The sequence below is a fragment of the Cervus canadensis genome, chromosome 20 (genome assembly GCF_019320065.1).
Source record: "Cervus canadensis isolate Bull #8, Minnesota chromosome 20, ASM1932006v1, whole genome shotgun sequence".
Lineage (NCBI taxonomy): Eukaryota > Metazoa > Chordata > Mammalia > Artiodactyla > Cervidae > Cervus > Cervus canadensis.
Genome location: NC_057405.1, coordinates 40,932,347 through 40,949,640, shown reverse-complemented (window position 1 = coordinate 40,949,640; position 17,294 = coordinate 40,932,347). Strand labels below are relative to the sequence as shown.

Below are 17,294 nucleotides of genomic sequence, written 5' to 3'. Positions count from 1 at the left end.
GAATAAGTGGAGCAGTATAATCGTATTTTCCCAAAGAAAAAGAAATGCAGCAAGGCAAAGTGAGTGTCTGAGGAGGCTTTACAAATAGCTGAGAAAAGAAGAGAAGTAAAAGTCGAGGAAGAAAGGGAAAGACATAACCAGCTGAATGCAGAGTTCCAGAGAATAGCAAGGAGATATAGAAAGCCTTCTAAAGTGAACAATGTAAAGAAATAGAGGAAAACAAGAGAATGGGAAAGACTAGAGATCTCTTCAAGAGAGTTGGAGCTATCAAGGGAACATTTCATGCAAGGATGGGCATGATAAAGGACAGAAATGGTAATGACTTAACAGAAGCAGAAGAGATTAAGAAGAGGTGCCAAGAATACACAGAAGAACTATACAAAAATGGTCTTAATGACCCAGATAACCACAATAGTGTGGTCTTTCACCTAAAACCAGACATCCTGGAGTGTGAGGTCAAGTGGGCCTTAGGAAGCATCACTACGAACAAAGCTAGTGGAGGTGATAGAATTCCAGCTGAGCTATTTAAAATCCTAAAAGGTGATGCTGTTAAAGTGCTGCACTCAATATGCCAGCAAATTTGGAAAACTCAGCAGTGGCCACAGGACTGGAAAAGGTCAGTTTTCATTCCAGTCCCAAAGAAGGTCAATGCCAAAGAATGTTCAAACTACCATACAGTTGCACTCATTTCACATGCTAGCAAGGTTATAATAAAATCCTTCAAGCTAGGGTTTAGCAGTATATGAAATGAGAACTTTCAGATGTACAAGCTAGGTTTAGAAAAGGCAGAGGAACTAGAGATCAAATTGCCAACATTTGTTGGATCATAGAGAAAGCAAGGGAATTCCAGAAAACACCTATTTCTGCTTCATTAACTTAATTTTAAACGCTTTGGCTCTGTGGATCACAACAAACTGGACAATTCTTAAAGAGATGGGGATACCGGACCACTTTACATGCCTCCTGAGAAACCTGTGTACAGGTCAAGAACCAACAGCTAGAACTGGACATGGAACAATGAATGGTTCCAAATTAGGAAAGGAGAATGTCAAGGCTGTATACTGTCACACTGCTTATTTAACTTATATGCAGAGTACATCTTGTGAAACGCTGGGCTGGATGAATCACAAGCTGGAATCAAGATTACTAGGAGAAATATCAACAACCTCTGATATGCAGATGATACCACTTCAGTGGCATAAAGTGAAGAGGAGCTAAAGAACCTCTTGATGAAAGTGAAACAGGAGAGTGAAAAAGCTGGCTAAAGCTCAACATTAAAAAAACTAAGATCATGGCATCTGGACCCATCACTTCATGGCAAATAGAAGGAGAAAAAGTGGAAGCAGTGACAGATTTTCTTTTCTTGGGATCCAAAATCACTGCGGATGGTAACTGTAGCCATGAAATTGAAAGACACTTGTTCCTTGAAAGGAAAGCTGTGACAAAGTTGCGTGCATGCTAAGTCACTTCAGTAGTGTCTGACTCTTTGTGACGCTATGGACTCGTAGCCTCCCAGCCTCCTCTGTCCACGGGATTCTCCATGCAAGGATACTGAAGTGGTTTGCCATGCCCTTCTCCAGGGGATCTTCCCGACCCAGGGATTGAACCTGTGTCTCTTCCATCTCCTGCATTGGCAGGTGAGATCTTTACTACTGGCATACTAGACAGCATATAAAAAGCAGAGACACCACTTTGCCAACAAAGGTCTGCTAGTCAGAGCTATGGTTTTTCCAGTAGTCATGTACAGATGTGAGAGCTGGATCATAAAGAAGGCTGAACACCAAAGAACTGATGCTTTCAAATTGTGGTGCTGGAGAAGATTCTTAAGAGTCCCTTGGACTGCAAGAAGATCAAACTAATCAGTCCTAAAGGAAATCAACCTTGAATATTTATTGGAAAGACTTATGTTGAAGCTGAACTCCAATACTTTGGCCACCTGATGTGAAGAGCCAACTCATTGGAAAAGACCCTGATGCTGGGAAAGGTTGAAGGCAAAAGGAGACGGGGACGACAGAGGATGAGATGGTTAGATGGCATCACGGACTCAATGGACATGAATTTGAGCAAACTCTGGGAGATAGTGAAGAACAGGGAAGCCTAACGTGCTGCAGTTCATGGGATCACAAAGAGTCGGTCACACACGACTTAGCGACTGAACAACAGCAAAGACTGGCTGTGAGTCCATGTCTCTTGGAGCACACGCCTCTTTTTCCACAACAGAGAGCTAAGTGACTGTAGAGGAGATCGGAGCGAGGCTAGACTCATGTTTCCATGTGTGGGCAGGATTTTCGGTTGGTTGACTGAGTCATTGCCTTTGTCTTAAGAGGTAGGTCAGATACAGATGGGAAAATGTCTAGTTTAGATTTGTTAAAAGCGTGGAACTAAGAAGACATAAATGTGGGTTAAAATGTAGATACGAATGAAGATCTTTCCTAGAAATTGCTGTCCTTAGATCTATGTGTTAAGCTACTTAAGGAATAAATTTACTGTAAAAGTATGTTTTCTCCATTTTTGGAGGGTCTGTTAACAGAAAACATGCAAATAGTAAAATCTTTTAAAATTTGTAAAAGGCTTGAAAGTCATATTTTTAAATGTGGTTTTAAGAGGAACGGCCTCCTTTTTGTGTGTGTGTGGTTTTTTTTCTTTTTTTTCACAGACTTTTTTTGGCCACAGATTTTGGCTTTAATGCATTAGTTTTCTGTCAGCTTCTCTAAAGATTCAAGGATAGAGTTTAAATTAAGGATGTGTTCAAGGGTACCCTTCAGGATAGGAGCTAACTCTGCTCTGATTTTTATTTAGTTGGGGAGCATCCTGAGAAATGCGTTTAGATTATGTAACTGGTCACTTAGGGCCCCTAGCCTCCTGCTAACCCAGCCCTCTGGAGAGGCAGCATGCTGCTGGGAGTAGCTGGGTCAGACTCAGCCCTGTTGCCTAGCAGTCCAAGAGGAGCCGTCATAAGGGCTTGTTGCTGAGCAACCGGGGGGCTGCTGCTGTTGTGTCATCCCCCACGGAGTAGTACAGTGTGGCCGCCCGTCCCCATGGGAGAAGCAGTACAGTCTGGCAGGGGGCCAAGCCTCCCTCAGAGGCGCAAGGCTTGTTAGCAGTAAGTATTTGACCTTAGAATCAAAGATGATAACTCATGTTGGATGAACATGCAAACAGTTTGTGGAATTATTGATGTAAGTTTAATTAAACATGAACTTGGAGCAAGGCAGGTAGCTGTGCCAGCCAGAGTTCTCTTTTCAGATACATTCATTCCAGTTTATTTCTCCTTCAGACTTCGTTGCAATGTCCATTTTCTGGGTCAATGGCAAGTTGTTTTTTTTTTTTTAATGCCTCATGGAATATGTAACTTGCTGTATTAACATTATTTAGCCAAAGCAAATATTTACATTTGAGAAAAACCAGCAAGCTAACTCCTGTGTAGTCAAGTGGGCCTGCATGGCGAAGTATTTGGTTCAATATCAATGCAAGGACTTGCCACTGTTACTTGTGATATTGCTTTGAATTTTCTCTTTGTATAGAAAAGTCAGAAGATACTTCACCAGGACCACTTATGACTTTATTTTTTAGTATTTAACGTTGTCCATAAATGACTCTTCAGGAGAGTTGATAGCTGAAACTAATTCTTGTAAGAAGGGTAAGTTCTGACTTTAGGACTTAAAATTGCCTGTATTGAGTAAACCTTTTCCCCTGAAGATCCAGAAACATATATTAAAGGCCAAATATTGAGCTCTTTCAGTGTTTTGGAACATGGAAGGCTAAAGTGTGAAGTAGAGGAATGAGCATCCATCACTGAGAAATAATTAACACTTCTCTCTAGCTGTAGAGAGAAGTGATGCAAACCTTTCTCATCTCCCTCTCTCTTCCTGTTTTTTCATTCTGTATTCCTGGCCTTGTGCTGTAACTGTTTGCCTGTAAAGGTTTTAGGAAGCAGACCTTTGGGTACAGAGGTTTGTTTGTTGGCATTGGGGTCTGCAGTCTTTAAGGGACCTATATTCTTTCTGAAAAAAGTACTTAAAAATTCCACTCAAGAAGTGCACATATTTTTGTTTTGCACACATGTCCACACTCTAATGTGTCTAAGCCATTCAATTAGAGTACAACTGAGATAGTATATAAATAGTGATAGAAAGTTTAAAATATTTTCTAAGATGCCTTCTTTTTAAAGGCATCTTACTTTAAAGGCATTTCTACTTCACATGTAAAAGTGAACTTTTTACTTTTTATCATGTGTATCATTCACAGAAGCATTCTATTTATCTTTGTTATATAAGAGTATTAATGAATCTAAAGCATATTAAGCCCAGTATATGCCCGGTACTGTTCCATACAGATGGTGTGCTATGAGTGCTAAGTCGCTTCAGTCATGTCCGACTCTGCGACCCCATGGACTGTAGCCCGCCAGGCTCCTCTGTCCATGGGATTCTCCAGGCAAGAATAATGGAGTGGGTAGTCTTGGTAATCTTCTCCAGGGGATCTTCCGGACCCAGGGATTGAACCTGTGTCCCTTACATTTCCTGCATTGTCAGGTGGGTTCTTTGCCACTAGCACCACCTGGAAAGCCCCTATATATAAATTAAGCATGTCATTGAACTTTCCCAACAACTGTAAGTGAGAGGTAGTATTATTAAGGATATTTTACACGCGGAGACGTCTAGGCCTGCCCAGAAAGGTCAAATAACCAGGACAAATGTGCACACAAAAGATTTATAATCAGAAAGTCTGTCTTCAGAATCGTAACGCTTCTCAATCATAATGCTATATTTTGAGCTCTGTATTATTTCATGAGGGCAGCATGAACCGATATTCACAACAAACTGTTTTTAGGTTATAATGATATAATGAGAGAATGCAAAATACTGAAAACTATGGAATCTTTTACATAATTAAATTTGTTTTAATTTATTGTTTGGGCCTATATAGTCCATAGTCAGAAGCCTTTTAAACCAAACTTTTTTATATTCATCTAAATTCAGTGGATATACAAAATAAATTTAGTAGGCATTTTGCACTGAGGTTGTTTCTCTTCAGGATGAAATTTGAGATATATTTTAGTTGGTATGTGAGATGTAAAGGAAGAGGAAATGGTTAAAAAATAGAGGAAATGAATAAGTGACTGTTTTGGGGTCCGTTCTCCAAAAAAGTCATATTTCTTAGACATTTGTGATAAGAAGCATTAAGGAACTGCCTTTTAGTCATGAGAAAAATAATGCAGGGGGAAAGTTGTATGTAAAAGCTAGGTCAACAGTCCAGGAATATTTTCAGCAATGATGCATAGCGGATCAATTACAGGCTTTCTAGTCAGACAGGGCTGAATGTGTCTCTGTGATTTATTACCTGGGTGACATTAGAGAGGTATCACCAGATATCTCTAAGCTTTGAAAAAAGTCTGTTTTTCTTTTTTTGGAAAAAAAGGTTAATTGTGATGATAAAGTGGAATAAATGCAAAGTGTCTAGCAAGACTCATGACGCAGAACAGGTATTTATTAAATGTTGAAATCTTCTTTTCTCCTCTCCTAGCAGCAACACAAACAAAACGAGGTTATCCTAGGGACCTGAAGGGTCAAGGCAGTTTCATAGTGGGTTTGTGGGGTCAAAGTTGCTCAGCATTTTAAAGATTCTTGTTCAACGTTGCCAAATTGTTATGTAAAAACAATGTTACAATATAGGCATTTTATTTTTAATTAGAAGACCTGATTTTACTTTGCCTATGGTTATGATATTTATTTGAACCTTAGGAAACAGGATGTGTAACTGTACTAATTGAATCTGAAACATGAATGTATTTCTGATTCTTAGTCATTTTCATCAGTTCCTCTTAGTTTATTCTTTAGCTACTGAGGCTTCATTCAAAAATTTTTGAATTAAAAATTTTAGATAGATTAGAGATGTGACACAGGTAAATTTTTGATTTTGGTCATTTGTGTATATTTCTTATCAATTGCTCTAACTGTAACCCTGTGTCCCCTGAAACAGGGCCTTTGTTTTCTCTGTGGCACCTGCCACATAGGAGTGGTGGTTTAGTTGCTAAGTAATGTCCAACTCTTGCAACCCCATGGACTATAGCCTGGCAGGCTTCTCTGTCCCTGGGATTCTCCAGGCAAGAATACTGGAGTGGGTTGCCATTTCCTTCTCCAGCGGATCCTCCCGACCCAGGGATTGAACCCAGGTCTCCTGCATTGCAGGCAGATTCTTTATTGACTGAGCTACGAGGAAAGATTTACCACATGGTAGATAACAGTGATGAATGACAGAGTAGATAAAACAGGTTATTATCAATTTTATGTACATACAATAGCTATTAAAACTTTTGAAAATGTAGCAGTTGCCAAGGATCTGGTTAGTAGGGTAGTTTAAAAACTATTGCAGTTGTAGAAATCAAGCATATACAGTAGAGAAAAATAGAAGATACTAGTCTAAGGGTTAAAAGAGGGTAACTTAGTTTCATCCATCTCATTAGAACTGATTCAAATGAATTCTTTTTAACGGTTGAGTAATATTCCATGGTGTATATGTACCACAGCTTCCTTATCCATTCGTCTGCTGATGGGCATCTAGGTTGCTTCCATGTCCTGGCTATTATAAACAGTGAAACAGATCACCAGCCCAGGCTGGATGCATGAGACAAGTGCTCGGGCCTGGTGCACTGGGAAGACCCAGAGGAATCTGGTGGAGAGGGAGGTGGGAGGGGGGATCGGGATGGGGAATACATGTAACTCCGTGGCTGATTCATGTCAATGTATGACAAAACCCACTACAATATTGTAAAGTAATTAGCCTCCAACTAATAAAAATAAATGAAAAAAAAAAAAGAGGGTAACTTAGGAATAAGTAAAGAAATTTGAAGAGAATACTGTAGTGCTAATTTAGTTGTGATCACTTTTATAAATGGGCTTACCAGGTGGTGCTAGTGGTTAAGAACCTGCCTGCCAATGTAAGAGACATAAGAGGTGCAGTTTTGGTCCCTGGGCTGGAAACATCCCCTGGAGAAGGGCATGACAACCCACTGCAGTTTTCTTGCCTGGAGAATCTCATGGACAGAGGAGCCTGATGGGCTACAGTCCATAGGGTTGTAAAAAGCCAAACACGACTGAAGTGACTTAGCAAATATAAGTGTATTTCAGCTCTTACAAAAGGTGAAAGGACCATGATATGGAATATCTGAAAATGCTAGAGACAAAATACCAAGTGCTGTAGATGGATGAATAAAACATTGCCATTCAAGATGTTCACAGGCTGCTAAGAGAGATAGACATGCACAGAGCTGTCATGAGAAGTCAACCATGATAAGTGCATCAGAGAGTTATGAACAAAGTGATTTAGGGGCAGGGGTTATGACTCATGAGAAACTCGAGCAGTTCCAAAGAGCTTTACCAAAGCAGAAACCTTTGAGTTGGCTTTTAAGGAAGCTCAGAGCCTACTCGTGAGAGCACAGAGGTATGACCTGCATTCTGGGCAGAAGGAAGTTGTTTTGTTTTGTTTTGTTTTTTCATTTATTTTTATTTGTTGGAGGCTAATTACTTTACAATATTGTAGTGGTTTTTGCCATACATTGACATGAATCAGCCATGGATTTACATATGTTCCCCATCCCGATCCCCCCTCCTGCCTCCTTCTCCATCCTATCCCTCTGGGTCTTCCATTTGTGCATTTTTTTTTGGTATTTGTTGCTAGCTCTATGTGGCCAAGACACTGAAACCAGCACATTTTATCACAGCTTGTACAAAGTCTGGGCTTTCCAGGTAGCTCTAATGGTAAAGAACCTGCCTGCCCATGCCGGACACCCCAGAGACATGGGTTCGATCCCTGGTTCAGGAAGAATCCCCTGGAGAAGGAAATAGCAACCCACTCCAATCCCATGGACAGAGGAGCCTGGTGGGCTACAGTCCATAGGGTTGCAAAAAGTTGGACTTTACTGAAGTGACTTAGCGTGCATGCACTTAGAAAGTCTAATCAGTAAATATTGGTTTTTGAATATCTGGGTGAATGAGTGAACAAACTTACCTTCTTAATATGGGACAATAGTCTTCAAATAAAATGATTATATAATAAAATAATCATTGAAGGTTGTGTTTCTTTACTTGATTATACCTGTGCAATTTAAAGAAAAATGTAAACTTTGTGAACTCTGATTAACATTCATCTCATTGGTTTTTAAGAAAACACAGCTGTGGACTTTATTCCTATCATTCTGTTCTTTTCTTTCTGCACTTAATATCTACACTCTCGTTGGTTTGTTTAGATGCATGAGTTCAAGTATATTCCTTTTTTTTTTTAAGTCTAAAGTAAAACCTCCCTAAACGGAGGCCACAGTACTGCTTATACATGAAGTGATATTTGGGTTGATATTTTTTATTTCCTCTTTAGAAGCGGAACAAACATCCTATTGTACACATTCTCCATTCTCCAAGTAAAAGCCTACAATGCAATAATGGGGAATGGGTTGGTATTTCCTGTTGCAAAGTGTCCAGTAATATCTGGAGGATTTAGCTGGATTTTAGAGATTGTATTAACATTTGTGGCACAAATGACAGTTGGGTTTATTAAATGGCAGTTTCAGCCAATTAAGATTTCTCATAGTTTTGAGTTCCTTTTCGTTCTCTTTTCAATTTCAGTATGTCTTTGGAAGGCAAATATATTAGAGTATGATTCCTTTGGTGTTTTGTTTTTCCTTTGGAAGCCAAAACAAAACTCTTCAGAACATCATAGTCCCAAAAGGAAGCTGTAAGACTTGGGAGTGTGATCACAGCTACCTTTTTAGGATCCCAAACCAAATCCGGTGTTAAACACAAGAAGCACATTTTTTACTTACGCAGGACTTCAGGGAGGGTAATACAATAACATTGTGTATTTGTGTTTTATCATCTGTGATCTTTCTTGATTCCCAGAACAGCCTGGAGAGATAAGCAGGGTAAGTATTTTCATCCCCATTCGATAAACAAGGCTCTGTCATTTACCTGTGAAAAAAGATGTCTTCAAAGTCAGCATCCGCTACAGGGGTGAGCTGGAGCTAGAACTGACTTGAGTATTTCTGCCTCGATGTTACAAGCCCTGAGGATTTTCTTTTACTGACATACTTGTAAGCTGTAAGGAAATGTGGGAAGCAAAGGAAAGAGAAAAGTAATGAAATTATTTGCAAATGAGCTTGAAAGATGGTTAGCATGATGCTCTTGGCGTTTGGAGGAAAAGACTTTATTTGAGCATCATGGTAAAATATTACTACCACGTAGAATTCCTAGGTTTTACACAAATTACAAATTCAGTTACTGTCCCAATGTGAGTGGTCTGTAAAATATGGACTAGAAGGAGCATTTCTTAAACTGGGAAGACTGGTGAGAGATATAATGTCTGTAAGAATTGTTGGGGTGGAGGCAGGTGTGGATGAGGAGAGTGGAATTAGATGGTGTCTGTGGGAATGGAATTGAAGAATGAATGTGAGGACAATTATGAACCTGGTATCGGAGAAGGCAATGGCAACCCACTCCAGTACTCTTGCCTGGAGAATACCATGGACGGAGGAGCCTGGTAGGCTACAGTCCATGGGGTCGCTAAGAGTCGGACATGACTGAGCAACTTAACTTTCACTTTTCACTTTCATGCATTGGAGAAGGCAATGGCAGCCCACTCCAGTGTTCTTGCCTGGAGAATCCCAGGGACAGAGGAGCTTGGCGGGCTATTGTCTATGGGGTTGCACAGAGTTGGACACGACTGATGTGACTTAGCAGCAGCAGCAGCATGAACCTGGTATAGATAGAATTTGGTGGCTTGTTAGAAAGGAAAGAAGAAAACAGCAAACAGTACTGGACTCTCCTACTCTGAATGACCCTAGTAAAGTTAACACATACAAGCATAGGAATATTGATGTTTCTGGTTCCATGCTTTATAGGAGGAACAGATGATCTCCATAAGATGAAACATGGCTCTCTCATCTAGGACAACTAATCACTTGCCATGTGTCTGTTCAGATATGTAGACTGCCTGAGTGAAAGGGAGCCTGGTTTACCCAGCCACTGGTAGTAGCCATCTCTATCAGAAGTGGCTATGGAAATGAAAGTCACTCAGTTGTTTTCCATGTTATTAGTTTTAAAATGGGGCTTTCGATATAGAAATACCTAAAAGGATAGGAACAAGGAAACCATGCAAGTGTATCAGATACCTGTTCATAGCAAAATTTCAAGTTACCCTTCGATGTTGAGGCATTGTGTGTGGGCCAGGTTTTATTGGGTGGATTTTCTCTCCCAGAATTCCAATCACTGTGTTATATAATTGAGAAAAACAATGTCTTTGCTCCTTGTCCTTGAAATTCGAAGATGAACTGCAGGGATGTATGGCTTTTAAAGTCACACATCTGAGGAAGGCTGTCACTCAGCTACTGAAACTATTTTCAGTGGAAAGTTGAAAAGCTGAAGAAAGCAATGTATTTTGCTCTATTGTTGATTTTACTATTTAGTAGCTATGTCTCCGACTGTTCACATTACACGGTCTTGGGGCAAAACACAAGAAAAGTTGATCCAAGTACAATTGGTGGGTTTGAATAGGTGACAAAATAATAATGGCAAAAAAAAAATTTTTTTTAAATAGGGAACAAAATAATAAGAGAGTGCTGAGCTGCTTACTCAAGGAAATTTATCCTGCTCTTATTGTAAGTCAGAAACAAATAAAAGAAGTCAGGATGAGGAATGAAAAAATAGCAATGAATGTTATTTTTTAAATTGTGTGTCATTTTGTCATTAAATTAGATGTTATTGCCCAAGGAACCATTTGTTCTTTTCCAAAACAGACAAGGAACAAAGGATGTTTATCTTAATACATCTTTTTTCCCCCTTTGTTTCTTTCAAGGGTCATGGTATACTGAAAAGGCACTCAATCAAGAGAAATCTGGGGGTAGTTGGAAACCATCAAGTTATTGAGGCCACACAGGGGGCAGAAGAGATAGAGGTGGGTATACTTTTGATCCATCAATCCTGCTATTGAGGGTGTCCCTGAAAATGTCTTTGTTGCTATAGAGCCAGAGGAAAGCAAAGGAAAAGTAAAGTGGGAAGTCTTTATTTTAGAAAACAAATCAATATGGTTAAATGGAAGCTTGATAGAATCTATTGTTAATGTCAAATTAATAGCATGCATGCGGAGAACTTGAGCTACACATTTCCATCCAGTGTCTGCCAGGGACCAGTGATTAGTACACAGACTAAGCTTGGTGTGATATTTACATTCTTAGCTGTGTTTATTTAAATTGTACCTAACAGAGGCAGCTAGCCCACCAAGATAAAGTTTTAAATTTATATTCTTAGAACAGAAGAAAAATGTATAATATTACCTATAAACTTGTGTGTGTGCTCAGTCATATCCAACTCTTTGCAACCCCATCGACTGTAACCCTCCAGGCTCCTCTTTCCACGGAATTTTCCAGGCAAGAATACTGAAGTGGGTTGCCATTTTCTACTCCAGAGGGTCTGGACCCAGAGATCAAACCCCCATCTCTTGCGTCTCCTGCGTTAGCAGGCAGATTCTTTACCACTGCGCCACCTGGGAAGCCTGTAAATTTACCACTCTTCTAATACTGATCTCCCTAGAGACCATAGCGATAGCTTCATAATCAGTACATAGAAGGAAATAGTTTTGATGACACTAACTGGTAGACATAAATCTCAAATACTTTTTGAGAAACAGTTTTCTGTGTGCTGCTGATGGCCTCTCTCATCTCAGTGCTGTGTTTTCCCACTGGGAGTTAGAAATTTGGTCCCCTGCTACAGTTAAATGGCAGACCAGAGACCATGGAGTAAGTCTCAGACTGCAGGAAGCCTCCTCCCACTCTTGGTGAGAACAGAGCTCCAAGGGAACAGGAAAATGGAAGACATTACATTTGCTTTGGGCTCATTGCCTGGGTTTCTAAAAAGCAATACAGATTTCCTATTAACCCGCTGTGATTTCATTTAAACAGTGGCAGTGGGTTCATTTTCTTGTGTCATCTGAGCATTTTTAGTACTTTTATGTCAACTTTTTAAGTTTGTGTCAGTGGAAATTGAAATCTACCTTTAATAAAAGGTCGAACTAATATGACAAAAATTTTTATCAGAAAGCATTTATATTTCTACATAAACGACTGGAATCTCCATACTAAGATAAAACAGCAAGTACATTTATAAACATTAATTTTGTATTTGAGAAAAATTGAAACTAACGTAAAATAATTGAGTCTTCATTGTGGGTGGAGTGGGTAGAGGCTTTTAAACATAATCTCTTGTAATCCTCACAATGACTGTGGAGAAAGTAAGGAAGCATAGTCATTCCTTGTGAAAAAGTGCACTTTGCCAAGTGCACACATTTGGCTAGTGGGTGGTGAAGTTAGGATTTGAGCCTGATTTTGTCTGATGCTTACGCCTGTGTCCTTGACCACCTTGGATAGGGAGATTTGGCATGAGCTAAAAAGTATCTTGTTTTCATCAGGTATCTATAGTTGATGGTTGAAAACATACATTTTTAAGGAACACATTATCCCTTATTCTATGAACTCTAAAAAAGAGATGAAACATTTTTCTGATTCATTTAGTGAGGAGCATTTAACTAAAAAACAAAAAATTTTAAAAATAATAAAAGTGATACAAAAAGAATATAACAAAAATTCACTGAAATACTAAATATAGTAGTGTAGAAATCAACAAAATAGAATAATACAGCAAAATGAAGTTTCTTCTAGAAAGGTGCAAGTGATTAAATATTGAGAAATTTATTATAATTTCATAGTCATAGACTAAAGTATAAAACTATGGATTTTTTCACTTCCTGATTCCAAATGACATTTGATAAAATGCAACTATATTTCTTTTAAGAATACACATTTATAAAATATAGTAACATAGGAATAGAGAGCTGTTTTTAAATTGTGAAAAGCAAGAAAAACAAAAACATTAGATGCTTACAACATGTCCTGTTTCATCACTTATATTTGATTAGCATCGTTCTATAGATTTTAGTCAATGCAATGATTTTTTTAAATAGCTAACATTTAGAAGATTCTTATTATATATGCTAGAAGCTGTTCTAAATGATTTACAAGTATTAACTCATTTAATTTTCATAACTAGGGAATATTGACCACTGTAATTCTCATTTTACTAATTAGGAAGCTGAGACCCAGAGATTCTAAGTAACTTGGCCAAGATCACACAGCTAATAAGTTGTGTTGCTAAATAAGCACTCAAGTGGCTTAACTCACGAGTCTTTAATTTTAAATCATATGATATACTGCCTCTCAAAGTTCATGGTTATTAGCAAAGAGATGACATCTTTTTCCCTTAAAAGAGTGTATATATACTTTTTTTTTTTACTAAAAATCCCAAGAAAATTAATTGAAAAGCTGTTAGAATAAGAAACTTCAGTTAAGTGGCCATACAGAGGATAAATATGTACGAGTCAATTGACTTTTCTATAATAGCTACAAATAGAAAATATGATGAAAAATGCCATTATAATAATAATGAAATATCATATATCTATGAGTAAGCTATAATAGAAATGTATAAGACTTAAATGAAGAAAATATCATTTGATTGAGAAATGCAAAATAAGATTAGCAGTAATGGAGATTGATATTATATTCCTGGATAAGAATAATAAATATTGTAATGATGTTAGCTTCCCCAAATTAATTTGTAAAATTAATGCTATTCCACATAGGACCATAAAAAGAGTTTTAGGGCAAAGTTGGCAAAATGATTATTAAAATTCATCTGGAAGAATGAATAGACTGGGAAAAGCAAATTTTTGAAACAGAATAATAATGAAAAAGAACTTCTAATTCAAAGTATTAAAACATAAAATTACTGTTACTAAGACAGTATTTCAGTATGTTACTTTTTCCTAAAATAAAGATTTAGGAGAAGCTAAATCATCATGAAAATTCTCCAAACAGATTTAAGCATACAAGGGTGCATACAATGAAGACTACATTTCATGTTGGTAGAGAAAGTATTGATTATTACAAGAACAGAATCCCAATGGTGAATTATTGTTAGGAAAAATTATAACCTTGAATCTTTTATTTATATGAAATACAAATAAATATTAGATTAATTGAAAAAGAAACATAATGAGATATAACTGAAAAATCGGCAAATATAATCTGGTCTAATATGACATCAAAGGCAAAAACCATAAGTGGAGATTGATAGACTTGATTGTGGGACATACTAAAACTTTCTTTTACATACAAACAGAAAGGGGACTCAAATAGCATGCCTAGCACTGGATCTGAAAATTCTTTTCAGGATAGAATGAATAAATCAGCAAGTGCTGACTAATATCCCAAGTGCACTAATATGAAGCACTACTTTGCTTCATAAAGCAAAGCCCATTCTGGAATAGTGCTCATTCATTTTTGTGCTGTAGGCACAGAGCAAATTCCAAAGATGAAATTCTAGAGAAGATCAAATAATGACATGGAAGTTAGGATTGTTCCACCTAAAAAGGTCAGGTAAATTAGAATTGCAGCATACAAGAGAATAAGGAATTTTAGCTAGACAGTTGTATAATTCATACATATGCCAGGGCATTTCATTTCAATAGAAGTGATTTACAACAGCATTGAGTAATGTCTGGAGTTTTACAATGTGTTAAGACACTTTATCTCTAATAAAAGTGAAATAATTCTAGTTTTCTGTCTTGAATTGTGTGGTGGATAATTGCAGAGAGTGACACAAGGATAAAATGGAGAGAGTTTTTGTTGTAGAGAGTGGTGCAAGAAAAGTTGTTTCCTTATCTCCCTCTAAAGTAGCTTTGTTCCTTCTATGCTGGGGCTTTAGGACAAGTGGGAAAACAAAATGTATTATGATCAATGAACAAGGGAAAAAAGAAAAATAAAGCTTTGATTTATTTTAAATATCCCAGGTGATATCAGCCTGGACTGTGACAGTCAATTCACACTAAAATAAACAAAACAGTCATTTTCTGTGCTGGGCCCTATTAGAAAAGTTTCTAGACTCCAATCCCAAATAGACTATTCCAGTGGCTCAGTGGTAAAGAATCTATCTGCAAATGCAGGAGACATAGGAGATGTGGGAAGATCCTGGGTTGGGAGGATCCCCTGGAGTAGGAAATGGCAACCCACTTAAGTATTCTTGGGCTTTCCTGGTGGCTCAGATGGTAAAGAATCTTCCTGAAATGCAGGAGAACAAGGTTTCATCCCTAGGTGGTGAAGATCCCCTGGAGAAGGAAATGGCAACCCACTCCAGTATTCTTGCCTGGAGAATCCCATGGACACAGGAGCCTGATGGGCTACAATTCATGGGGCCGCAAAGAGTTGGACGCGACTGAGCAACTAACACTTGAAGTATCCTTGTCTGGAAAGTCCCATGGACAGAGGAGCCTGGTGGGCTACAGTCCATGCAGCCGCGAAGAGTCAGACATGACTGAGTGTGCACATAGACAGACAAGCCCCAAATATCTTGTGAGAAGAGTAAACGGCAGGCGCATCAACTTCCTCATCTTTCTGTTCACATTCAATCGCTCTGGGTGTCCCTGGTCACTGCTGTTTGCTCCTGAGGTCATTCCTCCTGTTCCATGCTTTTCTGCTGGTGGTCCCTCACCTGAAAGACCCTCCCCACCCCATCTCTTCCCATACGTCACGGTGTGCTTTCCCATTTCTAGGTTCAGATTGCCCACTGTTCTGCATTCCGTTACCCTTCTCCTCTATTCTAACCCAACTGTTATTCCTGGATCAAATTTGTTTCTTCAGCTCTCTTTGTCCACCAACTCTAAAGAGGTTCTTCCCTCTCTGACACAAGGGGTGAGATTGTTAATAGGTGATTTTTTCTCAGGAAGCTTAGAGGTATTGGGGGCTGGCTAACAGCCATCATCAGTGTCCTCCGTATAAGGACTTTAAGGTACTCAAAAGGTTATATCCTTTGTGGGTCCATCCTGCTGGCTTATGAGACATACCTGGAAATGCCCGAATCTAAAAATAAGCTCTAATAACCCTGCTAAACAAAATACTGGTTTAAGCATATATCTTTATTTCTTCATAGATGTACACTTAGTTTATCTTTGTTTTTTCTTTTGTGCATACCACATGGCTTGTGGGATCTTATTCCCTGACCAGGGATCAAATCTGTGCCGCCCTGCAGAGTCCTAACCATTAGACCACCAGGGAAATCCCTATACTTGGTTTATATATTATTGATCATCCTCAGAAAAAAAGTTTGGAGTAACCAAGAGAGATGTGTAAAGTGTTTTCTTGTTATAAATAATAAAAGCAAAAGAGAAGCTTAGCCATTTTGTGTTAAATAAGAGGAACACTATCAAACAAGCACACCCTAAAGATAAAGAGATAAATCTTAAGAATTTTCATGCTAGCCAGACTGTCAGTTTTGAAGACTTAAAAAAACAGAGCCATGACTTTTGAAGGGAAAAAACAAATCAGTTTTGTTTGAAGGCAACAAAACAAATCAGACCACCAACAAACAAATCAAACAGACACTCTTGTAAAGGAAAGAAAGGGGAATATATACAAAGAAAGGTGGTGGTCATGACACTTTAGCACTAATTGTTAGTGATCAAAATAATTGCCATTTACTGCTTAGTTGTTTGCAAAACTCACTTTCTCGTTCTTTCATTCAGCGTTTATTGAGCACTTGCCCCATTTACTCTGTGCCATTTATGAGCACTGAGGATGCAGAGCTAAGGTGAACTGCAGGATCTAGAGATCTAAAGATCTGGAGAAAAATTGACCAGAGGACTATGAGGAGACCCAAAGGGCGTCATATCAGGAGTGGCTGATGTTTAGTGCTCTGGGAAGGTCCTCAGGTATGACGTGCGAACTTTCTTCAGTTATATGAGGCCCATCACTTGCGTGATTGAGGAGTCAAAACTAGGCTGAGTGGATGGGAATCAGAGAAAGATATATTGAATTAAAGGAAAGACTGCCTGAAATTTTATAATGGGCTACCTCTGGTACCTGAGATGGTTCCAGAAGCTTGGTACCACTAGGAACGAGAGTGGTACAGGGATTCATGCATGAAATGGTGAGGGGCTGGGGATGGAGTGTTGGGATTGACTCATCACTGAAGACAAAATACTCTTGGGTCTGTGGTTGAGAACATTGACATGGGAAGGGCTCCCTTAAAGACAGTGCAATGAAGGACTCTAAGGAGTGAGGCCCACCAGTTTTGCACTTAACCCTTAGACTGTTTTGGTAGGTCATGTTCTGTGTTTTATTAGTATAACTTACATATTGAGGCATTTAAACAATGCTGAGAAGAACAAAGCATAAAATCAACTCCCACCTCTCAGAATTG

General features: G+C 38.6%; 1 protein-coding gene across 4 annotated transcripts in view; it reads left to right on the top strand.

The window, feature by feature from the left end:
- PKIB (cAMP-dependent protein kinase inhibitor beta) overlaps window positions 1–17,294 on the top strand; it is a 114,034-nt gene that overhangs the window by 15,970 nt on the left and 80,770 nt on the right. For 2 of the 4 annotated variants that reach the window (XM_043439607.1, XM_043439605.1), the window contains exon 2: window positions 10,843–10,941. The exons of the other annotated variants lie outside the window; for them this stretch is intronic. The gene's annotated coding sequence lies outside the window, so the exon portion shown is untranslated. The remainder of the gene's footprint in view (window positions 1–10,842; window positions 10,942–17,294) is intronic. 4 annotated transcript variants of the gene reach the window in all.